An 11,918-nucleotide genomic window follows, 5' to 3' on the forward strand; every position below is an offset into this window, starting at 1 on the left:
CACTTTAATAAGTGCCAAAATAAATTATCATGAAAAAATATCAAAGGTGAAACACACTTTGAATGAAAATTATAGCCATCAAAAGAAATTAAGGAACATGTCCAAAAAGAATGGCTAAACAATGGTAAAAAATCATGAATACATCGTTTAGAATTAATCCAAACATAAATATCCATTAATACGAGATATAATCGTATTAATAATATGCGAATAACACGCATCTACCTAATGTCAGCACGAGAAAACGTACTTCAACATTAAATAACCCTCGAAAATATTAAATTCTCGAGAAAAAAATTTATCATAAATTTTTCCAAATTTTCCCTAATTTATAGGGCCTCAAAATATAATAATTTTGAATTCCACCAAACCTATCTCATGGCATTCCAAACCTATATTTTTCCAGAAAATTTTTAGCAATTTAATTTGCCAAAATACCATTGATATTTTAAAAATACCAATTTTTAGGATTTCCAAATATAATATCTAGAATATTCCTAATTTTCCTTGAGAATCCCATCGTTCACGAAATTTTCAATTCCGCCCGACAATTCTCAAATCCAATGAAAATTTTCAATTTTAATGGATTTTTCTAATTTTTTGGATCCAAAAATATAATTTTTAAGGAATTTGAATGGTCACGGGCGTCCGAATGGACACACCACATGCCAAACACCAACCTCACATTTTTTTGAAATTTAAAATAACCTTTGTCTAATTTTCCACTAATTTTCAAGAATTTTTTGAAATTTTTAATCAACCCCGAACGCATTTAGAATATGAACGGTTAAAAAATTTCGGAATTCCAACGGTTTTCCCGGAATACGGAAAGCCAAAAGTTTTGGGAAAATGAAAAGACAAAAAAAAATCGGAATGTGAAAGGTCAAAAGTTTTCCGGAATACGGAAGGTCAAAAGTTTTTCCGGAATTCGGAAAGCCAAAAGGTTTCTGGAAAACGGAAAGCCAAAGGTTTTCCGGAAGATGAAAAGCCAGAAATTTTCAATAAGAAATTTCCAGAGAATTTTCAGAGTTTTTTTACTCAAATCCAGTAATTTTCAGAAATTTCTAGGCTTTTTTCCCAAGCTTTTTTCTTGAAAAATATCAAAAAGCTTTTTTTTTAATAAAAAACTCATTTTTTTAAAAAAATGAAAAAAAAAATGGCTTTATTGGCGTATAGCCAATTTGATTTTTCTTAGGGGGGGGGGGCGTTTTTTTCCACCCGGCTGCAGCGCAGCCCCCCCCCTCGCGTCGTCGCCTGCGCCTAAGAGAGAGAGAGACATTGATTCTCTCTTCTCCCCTCTCTCCTCCCTTTCCTCTCCATTTCTATCTCTCCTCCAATGTCTTCTCTCTCTCTCTCTTAATCAGAGAGAGATTAGCTTAATCTTTGATTAAAGATTTTAATTAAACTTAATCATAATTATGATTAATTATGATTTATGCTTAAAAAATATCATTGTAAAGAGATTTTTCACCCGGAAAAGAGAAAGAAAAATCAGATTTGAGAGGCGGAGAGAGTCCCATGCACACGGGAGAGCATCTCATGCATCAACACGCTGTCCCCTACTGAATTTCAGTAGAAATTGACAGAAATTTGATCGCATTCCCGGAGAAAAAACCCGCAAAAATGTATAAAAATACATTTTTAATCATAAAAATGCTCAAAAAACTCCTTAAAAATTAGGAAAAATTTCTAAAATATTCTAGAAATTCAGGGAATCCATCCTACAAAAATATCCACCATGAATTTTATGGTATTTTTATAAAAAATTCCATTAATGCTCAATTTTAACCATAAAAAATAGAGAAAAATAGCATTAACTCACAGTATTCCCCCGCAACGTCGATTCGTCCATTGAATTGTAGTTACACACATTCCAATCACCATATCGATGATCCACGTGCAATTCATCAACACAAATCAACAAAAGATAACATTTTATTAGTAAATATTAAAATTTACTAAAAAAATCAACAATTAAATAGAGATTGCTCTGATACCACTGTTAAAACCCTAATATCTCTCTAGATAATTGTTATGCATAAACATGCATAAATCAGGCATAAACTCAACCACCCAACCACCCCCGAGCCCAAGGGATGCACACATGAATCATAAATGAAATACATCATACCTCTACCTTGATGTCCCATACCATCAAGAGGTATAACACAATCCAATAGCATATAGCTATAGTGTGAAATGGTAGGTGAATAGATATGGACCTCTACACAAGAGACCATAGCATAAGCCTCCAAGCCTCCAAGCCCCCTTGAGTGTGCCCCATGCCCCTATTATATAGGAGGGCCCTCAAGTGACTCTTGACTTTCCATTCCTCATGTGTGACCCTTGGATGCCTGACCCTAACCTTAAACCTTAAGGTTAGTCCTAACCCATGCTCCACTAGAGCTTGTTCCCATGCTCCCATGCTCACAAGCCTAATGTGGGTTAGCCTCCTAGTATATGCACACATAATGTGTATATAACATAACACACATAATGTACATATAACAACCTCCAACACCCCCTGTGGAAAAACCCCGAGGAAAACACGTGGGACTGACAAAACCTGATCACGAACACAAGACCCCGAACCAAACAACAAAGGCCAGCCAACCACCAAATGCCACCACGAGTAGCCGCCGCTAAAGCCCAGGGGAGGAACACTTGTGTCGGAGCAATCAAGAGGAGCCACCACTGTCGAAAGAAATAGAACACACAGTCCGTAGTCTTTTTCTGCTCTGATACCATGTTGGACACTAAGAAGGAGCCATGTGTCAGCCTCGGGTGTGGGGTCCCAATCCCACCCCCTAGCCTTTCAGAGGCACCAAAAGATCCCAGGAGGGATGAGCTCTAGAGGGTTTCAACGTTCTTTATATTCAAGTGTCACTCAAGTGCACATTTGCATATGGGATTAATTCCCTCCAAGTACACGTGTCACAAGCGCGTAGCCCCCTTATCACATTAGGCCATTTGACCACCTCTACGCATATTTGAGTGGTGAAGACCACCACCTCCAACAATTGGAGTTGTATCAACAAGTAGTTAGTGGGGCAGACGGTTCCATGTGCCAACTAGAATGAAATATCGTGATGGCGAATTCTTGTTTGGAATGTGATGCTATTATTTTCTATGTGGAGGTTGTTTGTTCACTTGACTTTCCATTCGCTCGAAAAATCCCACTCGGGTAACATAATCCCCTAAAAATTCCACTAGTGCATCCCTACCATCCCATCTATCTTGTTCCACTGTGGGAGGTGTGGAGGCAAATGTAACTATTAGTTACATTAGAACTCTTATCACAATCAAAAGTACTTGTATTATGCTGTTGTGCTAGAGATAAGGCGTGCCTTAAGCCAATTAACAATATTCCAAAGCCCTTTGGCAAACCAGGATATGGCACATCATATAGGACCATAATGGGTAGTTGGTCCCATCAAGCTTATCCTCAATGGAGAGCATCCCAAATACAACATTGTTTCATCCTGTAAATAACAAATCTTTGACATAGAATGCAAATATCCCAATTGCCTATATAGGTACTATCAATGCCCACTGATTGCAACCGATATGGTTGCTTGTAGATCACTAGATTACCTATATAGGTACTATCAATGCCCACTGATTGCAACCGATATGGTTGCTTGTAGATCACTATGATGATGATGAGGAAACCTACAAATTATATGAATGTATAGAGTGTAGAGTGTGGAAATGATACTTTTAGTAGGAATGTAAAAATCGATGATAATGGTAATGATGCTATTGAAGCTCTTAAAAATGACCTTGAAGATGCACTGTCAAAGATGTGATGGCATATATGCACCCTAAATGCTACTGTGTTGTCATGTAAAAAACCCAAAATTGAACAAAAAATAGTTCGAAGTGATACTCCCTCTCGAGATGCTTATGAAAACCTTGAATCATGTGAAAACGACCCTCAAAACGCTTGAAAACATGTAAAATCTCTGTTTAACATAGTTAACAACACTATAGGAGGGTATACCTTCTCCATCTAAGAGGATAGCTCAATTTGAGATAATCAAAAGAGAAACTCTAGGAGAAGATAACAAGGGGGTGAGGGCAAAGAGAAACTACTTTGATACCAAATGTTAAAGTGGCAACGATCAATGTAGCAACACACAAACAGATGTAGTAGCAAGGAGAGATAGATAGTAGCAAGGAGAGATAGATGGTAGATGGAAGCACAATGCTTAAAGTGGATTGATGAAAATGAGTGAAGTACAAATGAACACACATACATAGATGTAGCAAGCAAGGAAAGATAAACGGTAGATGAAAGCATAATGCTCAAAGTAGATTGATGAGAATGAGAGAAGTATAAGTAAACACACACACATAGATACACAAGCAAGGAGAGATATATGGTAGATGAAAGCACAACATTAAAATTAGATTGATGAGAATGAGTGGAGTACAAGTGAAGTGACATGATAAGGTCACTTACACACACTCATAAGAGTACGCACATATGCTCCCGGGGGGGGGAGGGGGAGACTCTTAAAGAGGAAAAAAGTACCCCGCCCAATTATTAGCCTATGTGCACACATCACTACCATATAAATGGCTATAATAGAGTGCTAGGTATTGAAATTTAGAACGGGGAACATATTTCTTGAGTGTTAGTCGAAATAACCTTGATTCAAAGGTTACGTGTTTGGATATTAATGAATGTAAGTTGGTGAGAGAAGAAACCTATCTCTAGTAATTTAGCAATTTTGAAGTAAGGCTTCAACGCATGCTACTAAAGCTATCCTAAGTAGTTTGACAAGTGTGACGTCGGATTTAACACATGCTAATTTACTAAACATATATGACAAGTGCGAAGTGAGCTTCAACACTAGCTAACTTACAACTAGCCTTAGCTCAGTAATTTGGCAAGTGTGAAGCCAACTTCAACATAAGCCAAATCACTATTAACCTATCATAAGAAATTTTACAAGTGCAAAGCGAGCTTAAACATAAGTCAACTTACTACTACCCTTCTTAAGTAATTTGACAGGTGAAAAGTGAGCTTCAACACAATAAACTTACTACTACCCTATCCTAAGTAGTGCAAAGAAAGCGTTAACACATGTGAAGCCAACTTCAACATAAGCCAACTCACTATTATCCTATCATAATAAATTTTACAAGTGCAAAGCGAGCTTCAACATAAGTTAACTTACTACTACCCAATCCTAAGTAATTTGACAAGTGCAAAGTGAGCTTCAACACAATCAACTTACTAATACCCTATCCTAAGTAGTGCAAAGAAAGCCTCAACACTAGCCAACTTACACTAACCTAGTATACATAATTTAACAAGTGTAAAAGAGCTTTAACATAGGTTAAATTAGTCTATCTATAAAAAAATCATAAAATTTATACTTGAGGCTCAATCTCGAATTTAATCCATCAAATGTGATGTGTCACCATACAATATGCTCATATAATATAAGCAAACGCATTACATGGATGTTATTCGCATATGTAAATAACATCTATGTAAATGCATTATATGGATGTTATTTGCATATGAGCATATTCTCGAATAACGTATAATGCAACTTGGATATTTTAATGTAGTAGAGATTTAGCTTTGAACTTATCGTTATGTTTTTATTCACAAGCAGTGTTTGCTACTTTTCTAAGTCAACCATGAAGCTAATAGTTTGTGATCCTTCCTAACTATATTTTGAACACTTTGTATAGGCATTAATAGCTACTAAATGGGTAGTTTGTACATTGTATAGGTATTGATAGCCACTAAAAGGGTAGTATATACATTGTCAGATACTCAAGGCAACCTTAGAACTAGAAAGACTTAGCCCTAGACACCGTATTAGCATGCTACAAAAAACTTTTAAGGACTCAAAGGATCTTGAAAGGGGTTGGAAGACTTGACCATGGTATATGCATGCCATGAGGTGTATCAGAAGAAGATCCTAGATGCCCTCATTTTCCCACTAAGTCATTCAATAATCTTTTCTTTTTTTGAAGTAATGTCGACTATTCATCACACTCTTATGTACATACCACCCAAGTTCTCAGCTAAGAATAAAATTATTGAAGGAGGGCACTATCTTTTGTAATAAACTTGAAAGAAATGAGTTTTTTGCTCCTCTCTTCTCTTGTGAATATGTGTCTAAATCTAGGTTTAGCATGAGGATGAACTACATTATACCATACAGTATTCCATAAACATGATCAAGGACAATTCTCTATAACATAAATATTCAAAAAACTACTTTACATGATGATATTTTTAAATCAAAACCTTTTTAATCCAAAATGTAAGGCCATAAATGTATAATCCCTTAAATGTGATGTATCACCATACAATACACTCATATAATATAAGCAAACGTACTATATGGATGTTACTCGCATATAAATGTATTCTTGAATAACCTATAATGTAACGTAGAAATTTTAATGCATTAGAGAATTAAGAATTAGCTTTGAATATATGAATATATCATTAATTTTTTAATGTAACGTAGAAATTTTAATGCATTAGAGAATTAAGAATTAGCTTTGAATATATCATTAATTAGCTTTGAATATATCATTAATTTTTTATTCATAATTAGTGTTTGTTACGTTTCTTAGTTAACCATGAAGCTATTAGTTTGTTCTAATCCTTCCTAACTATATTTTGAACACTTTGTATAGGTATTAATAGCCTCGAGATGGGTAGTTGATACTGTGTATAGGTATCGATAGCCATGAGATGGGTAGTTCATACAATGTATAGGTATCAATAGCCACCAGATGGGTAGATAGGTATCAACAACCACTAGATGGGTAGACCAATGTTTCATACTCAAGGCATCCTTAGGACTAGAAAGACTTAGCCCTAGACACCTTATTAATAGTATATTACAAAATTTGTTTAGGGATTCATAGGATCTTGAAAGGGGTTGCGATAATGCACCTAAACAATTTAGTGCACCTCCCCATAATTAAGAAGCATGAAGAAGGTGCTACTTATTATGTGTGGATAGTCCATCTCATCTCAATATAAATGAAGGATAGAAGTTGATGAATCTGCTTGTACCGAATACGAGAATCTCGTGTGCAATGCTTCTTTGAAGACCGCAGATACTCTTCAAAAGTTGACATACCTATTGGCACTAGTCACACATGTGATGCTCTTTGTGGTGGGAGTGTGGTGTGGACTCGAACTGAAGGCCAAACACAAAAGCATTGTTTTGTATCAAGTGCGCGTGTGGTAGTAGTAGGGCATGATAGCTTGTACTACTCAAGCTATGGGTGAATGTTGGTGTGCCTTAGGATAGAAGATCTTTGATATACCACCATGGCATATGTGAGATAGATAGAGCTGGGCATGTGAAAAGGAACTCTTGCTCTAAGAGAAATGGTCAAGGTAAGGCTACCTCAATGGATTGTTCTCTTACTATTCCCTTGGCTGGAGGGGACCTATATTCATGAGATCGTCTCTCTGTATCACCATCTAAAGTATATGTTCTATGTTATTGTGCTGGTGGTGAGATAGGGCATGCCTTAATGCTAATAACAACATTCCAAAGCCCTTTGGCAATTAATACATGATGGTGCATGATATAGGACCACATCAGGGGGTAGTTGGTCCCGTCAAGCGTATCCTCACTGGAAAGCATCCCAAATATGTCACTGCCCCGCCCTTCCGCTTGGAGATAACTAATCTCTGATATAGAATGCAAATATCCCAATTACGTGCTGCTATACTGGCACTATCAATGCCCAGTGAATGTAATCAAAATGGCTACCCGCCGTTGATGATGGAAACCTATAAAGTACATTAAAAATTAAGGACTGTAGAGCCTGGAATGTGCCCGAAATGCCTTGAAACATGTAAAAAGTGTGGTTAATATAGCTAACAACACACTATATGGTGTACCTTCTCCACGCAAGAGCATAGCTCAATCTAAGACAACCAAAAGAGCAAATTGAGGAGGAGATGACAAGGAGGTGAGAGCCAAGAGAACCCGCTCTGATACCCATTTTTGGATTGGAGATCAACGTAGCAACACACACATAGATGCACCAACAAGTAAGGAGAGATAGATGAAAGCACAACACTCAAAGTAAATTGATAAGAACAAGTGAAGTGACATAATACAGTCTTATAAGAGTACGTACGTATGCTATGCTTGAGAGAGAAAAAAACCTCCTAATAAAGAGAGAAAAAGTAAATTGATAAGAACAAGTGAAGTGACATAATAAAGTCTTATAAGAGTACGTATGTATGCTATGCTTGAGAGAGAGAAAAACCTCCTAATAAAGAGAGAAAAAGAGCTAGCTGGTCATATGTGAAAAGGGACTCTTGCTAAGAGCAATGATGGTGTGGCCAAGGCCCTTAAGGCCATCGTTCTATCTCTCACTAATTGTCCTTGCTAGCTGGAGGGGAACGGAACCTTTGAAATGGCAGGCCTGAATGGAGAAAGGTTAAAGAAACTGGTGAATGGATATAGGCTGAAGCCTTATCATGGAAGGATGCCAGAATAGGAAGAGATCTAAGAAAGGCAAGCACGTCAACAATTGAAAAGCATCCAAGGAGCAGAATCCGAATCCAGTCAAGACCAAGAATGGGAAGTGGGATGAGATTCTTGAAGAGCAAAAAGGAAAAAGCACAAAATCTAAAAATAGAAACTGTCAATGTAAATGTAAGTTCAGCATGTGTGGATAACGAGGGTCAGTGTAAATGTAAGTTCAACATGTGTGGATAACGAGGGGCCAGCTGGCAAAAATTACATGGAGGTGGTGGGGAAAATGGATGTTGATGTCCCGTAAAAGGGTGCATGGATGGAAAGGGAAAGGCGTTTCATCAATTTCTTCCCACCACTACCCGGCCATAAATGACCTCGTGGCTTGTGCAATAGGCACTAGAATTGTGGAAAATCATGAAAATATCAAGAAATTATGGTCGTATGAAGGGGAGGCTTACACCATGACAACAACCGGGAGGCACTACACTTTCTTACTCAAACGCCTGGTTTGCATGTTTCTATTGTGTAAAAGATGTATTCCCCACTCTCTGCTTTGCTATGCTATGTGCCCTCTCCTTGCGCTAAGCTTTTATGTGCCTTATATCACCCTACTCTAGCTATCTGTTGCCTAGCAGGATGGTGGAGTTTGAATACCTGTCGACCACTCTGTACAAGGAAGTAGATAAACATGCAGAGTGGTTGGAAAAGACGGGCTTGAAGGAGTTCACAAAGCTGCCCTGGGAGGAGCTCCAACATAATGTCAAGGTAGGAGAACAATTGGAAAACTCCAACGGTCCAATGTCATCACACTACCCTCTGGAGAGAAGAGGGAGTTCAACCCCCTTGTATGTGTTTGAGGTGTTCTACCTGCCACCGCGGTAGAAGGTGAAGTAGAAATCAAGCTTGCAGAGGATCATGACCTAATTGTAGAATTCAGCCCACTGGAGGAAAAGCTAAAGAAAACAAGATAGCTAGAACTACTAATGAGGAGGATAGGTAGAAACAGATGAGGTTTGTGGTGGAGATAATAAACCTCACTCGCAAACCCTACTGCATATCCAGAAAAGCATTTGGCATGCTGAAAGCTGCAGAAGTAGGCACAAGGGTGGCATGGGCAGAAGTGCTTTACCACAATCTCAAGGAGCAGATTGGGAAGCTCATCAGGCCAAACACAAGGACAAAACCGGGTCGTATCTCGATGCGCATTTCGTTCAACTAAGTGCAGAGAAGGAAAAGGAGGAGGGCTCAAAGGAAAATTCCCCAAGAAAATCTGAAAGCTCAAAGCCCTCTCGAAGGGCTCAGGAACCAACCACCTCGGGACATGGCCAGAAGAGGGAGCTCAAGCTCACCCTCTCCCCGCATTCTTCTCATAATATCAGAGCATTGATTTGCATGAAGAGATTAAGAAGAACGTAAGAGTCAAGAAAAGGAAGCAGTGTGCAGGTAATTGTAACTCCATTTCAAATCACTTTAGGTAACTACTCTGCAAGTCAAACAAAAGAAGTGGTGCATGGGACAAGTGAAGTGACATAATAAGGTCTTATAAGAGTAAGTACTTATGCTATGCCCGAGAGAGAAAAAAACCTCCTAATAAAGAGAGAAAAAGAGCTAGCTTGGCACGTGTGAAAAGGGACTCGCTCGGCGCTAAGAGCAATGAGGGTGGTGGCCAAGGCCCTTAAGGCCATCGTTCTCTCTCTCACTAATTGTCCTGGCTGGCTGGAGGGGACCTCCTATATTTCATGAGATCGTCTCTCTCTCTCTCTCTCTCACTGTGTGTGTTTACGTAAGTAAAGGCACACGATGATCAGGCATGTAAGCGAACTTGAAGAAAAAATCAGGTACTTAGGCTTCATGAAACTCATGATGTTCCAGCTGCCGCGGCAGTTTCTTGCCTCATGCCCTCAAAAACTTCGATCGTGGTGCTCGCAGCGCACTCAGTGTGCTGCTCTGAGAGTGGACTAAGCATAATGACCACTGTTTTACAAGGTATAGAAACAATTACTTCGTCCAAAGCGATTGCCCAGGGCTTATAGCTCAGTGGTAGAGCAATCGGCTGCAGTCCGATAGGTCACCGGTTCAATCCCGGTTGGGCCCTCCCTCGCTTGTCTATCTGGCTCCTTCTCTCGGAGGTCCTTTTTGGAGGAGGCGACAAACACCCATTTAGTCCTTAATAATTTAAGGTTAAGGACAAGTAAGGTAAGCTTAGCTTGGTGGATATAATGAGCCAAGCTAACAAGCCAATTATAACTTAGTGGGATAAACGAGAAGAATCAAAATTAGTGAGGATTCAACTATACTAGTACTCAACCTGTTGGTTTCTTTGGCTTCTCTCAGAGGTCCTTTTTGCAGGAGGCGACAAACACCCATAAGTTTAGTAATAATTTAAGGTTAAGGACAAGTAAGGTAAGTGTCAGGCAAAATTCTGTAAAGGTGTTTTGAGTCCGTGTACATATGGGATGCATGGTATGCAATAAAACTTTGCCCTGAATGCCCTGGCAAATGTACAGACTGAATGGCTTTGGAGTGAGTTAGTGCATGCATTTTTCTTTGGAGCAGCTGTTTGAGACTTGAAATTTTTATTATATGAGCTTTTTATTTGTCAAGAGGGTGTTTTGGATGTGTGCAAATAAGAGGTGGAAGAGCATGAGAGTGTCAATGATAGGGTTTTGATGAGCCTCTGGTGGAAATAGATATACATATGCTGGTTTATGTGGAGAGAGAGCCCAATCTGGACTGTAAATGTTGAAATCTACAAGGGACGCCAGCTAAATATGATTTGCTCTCTTTGTGCTTGAGTCTGGATGTACTGTGCAGATTTGGAATGGCCGTATGTCTCCACATCGGTGGGGGTCTGGGCAGCCATGGTGATGAGACGTGGTATTTGTGTGGATTCCGGGGTTTAAAAAGATCTTGATGAAGGCCTTGATAGGCATTGAAGTATGGCATGGGAACCACCTTCAAAAAGTATATATACATATATATATATAATAAAAACACCACCAAGTGGCGAGCAACAAAGGAACCAGCTGGCGCTTCCTTTGGCTGCCACCACCTTGTCCACCAACGCGACCTTCATGAAGGTTGGCGAAAGGTGAAGAGGGCGGTTGCCGCTTGGACAGAGGATTCTTAAAAAAAAAAAGAGCTAACTGTGCAAGGAAGAGTGGGTTGAAGCTTGTAAATTGATAAAAAGCTATGTGTGATGGATGACCCCTTGTAAATGGACTAATAGGGTTTTGTGTTGATGATATGTGAGTGGCCTAGCCTTGTTGACAGATAAAAGGCCTTGATAATGAGATGTGTGAGCCGTTTGAAGCTGTCTTTTCGTTGGTTTGCGTGTGGAATAAGAGAGAGATGTGGTGAGACGTGTATGATATCGTCTCTGGTGCCCCTTATATTCAAAGTTTGTGAGCCGGAAGGCTATAGAGG

The 11,918-nt window shown here is 38.9% G+C and overlaps 1 non-coding gene across 1 annotated transcript; it reads left to right on the forward strand.

Moving 5' to 3' along the window:
• The first annotated feature begins 10,515 nt into the window (after positions 1-10,515).
• Positions 10,516-10,587, forward strand: TRNAC-GCA (transfer RNA cysteine (anticodon GCA)). Its single transcript has one exon. It is a non-coding gene; the product is annotated as a tRNA-Cys (tRNA).
• The last annotated feature ends 1,331 nt before the right edge of the window (positions 10,588-11,918 follow it).

This window comes from Cibotium barometz, chromosome 48 (assembly GCF_041138505.1).
Source record: "Cibotium barometz isolate CiBa-2024 chromosome 48, ASM4113850v1, whole genome shotgun sequence".
Classification (NCBI taxonomy): Eukaryota; Viridiplantae; Streptophyta; class Polypodiopsida; order Cyatheales; family Cibotiaceae; genus Cibotium; species Cibotium barometz.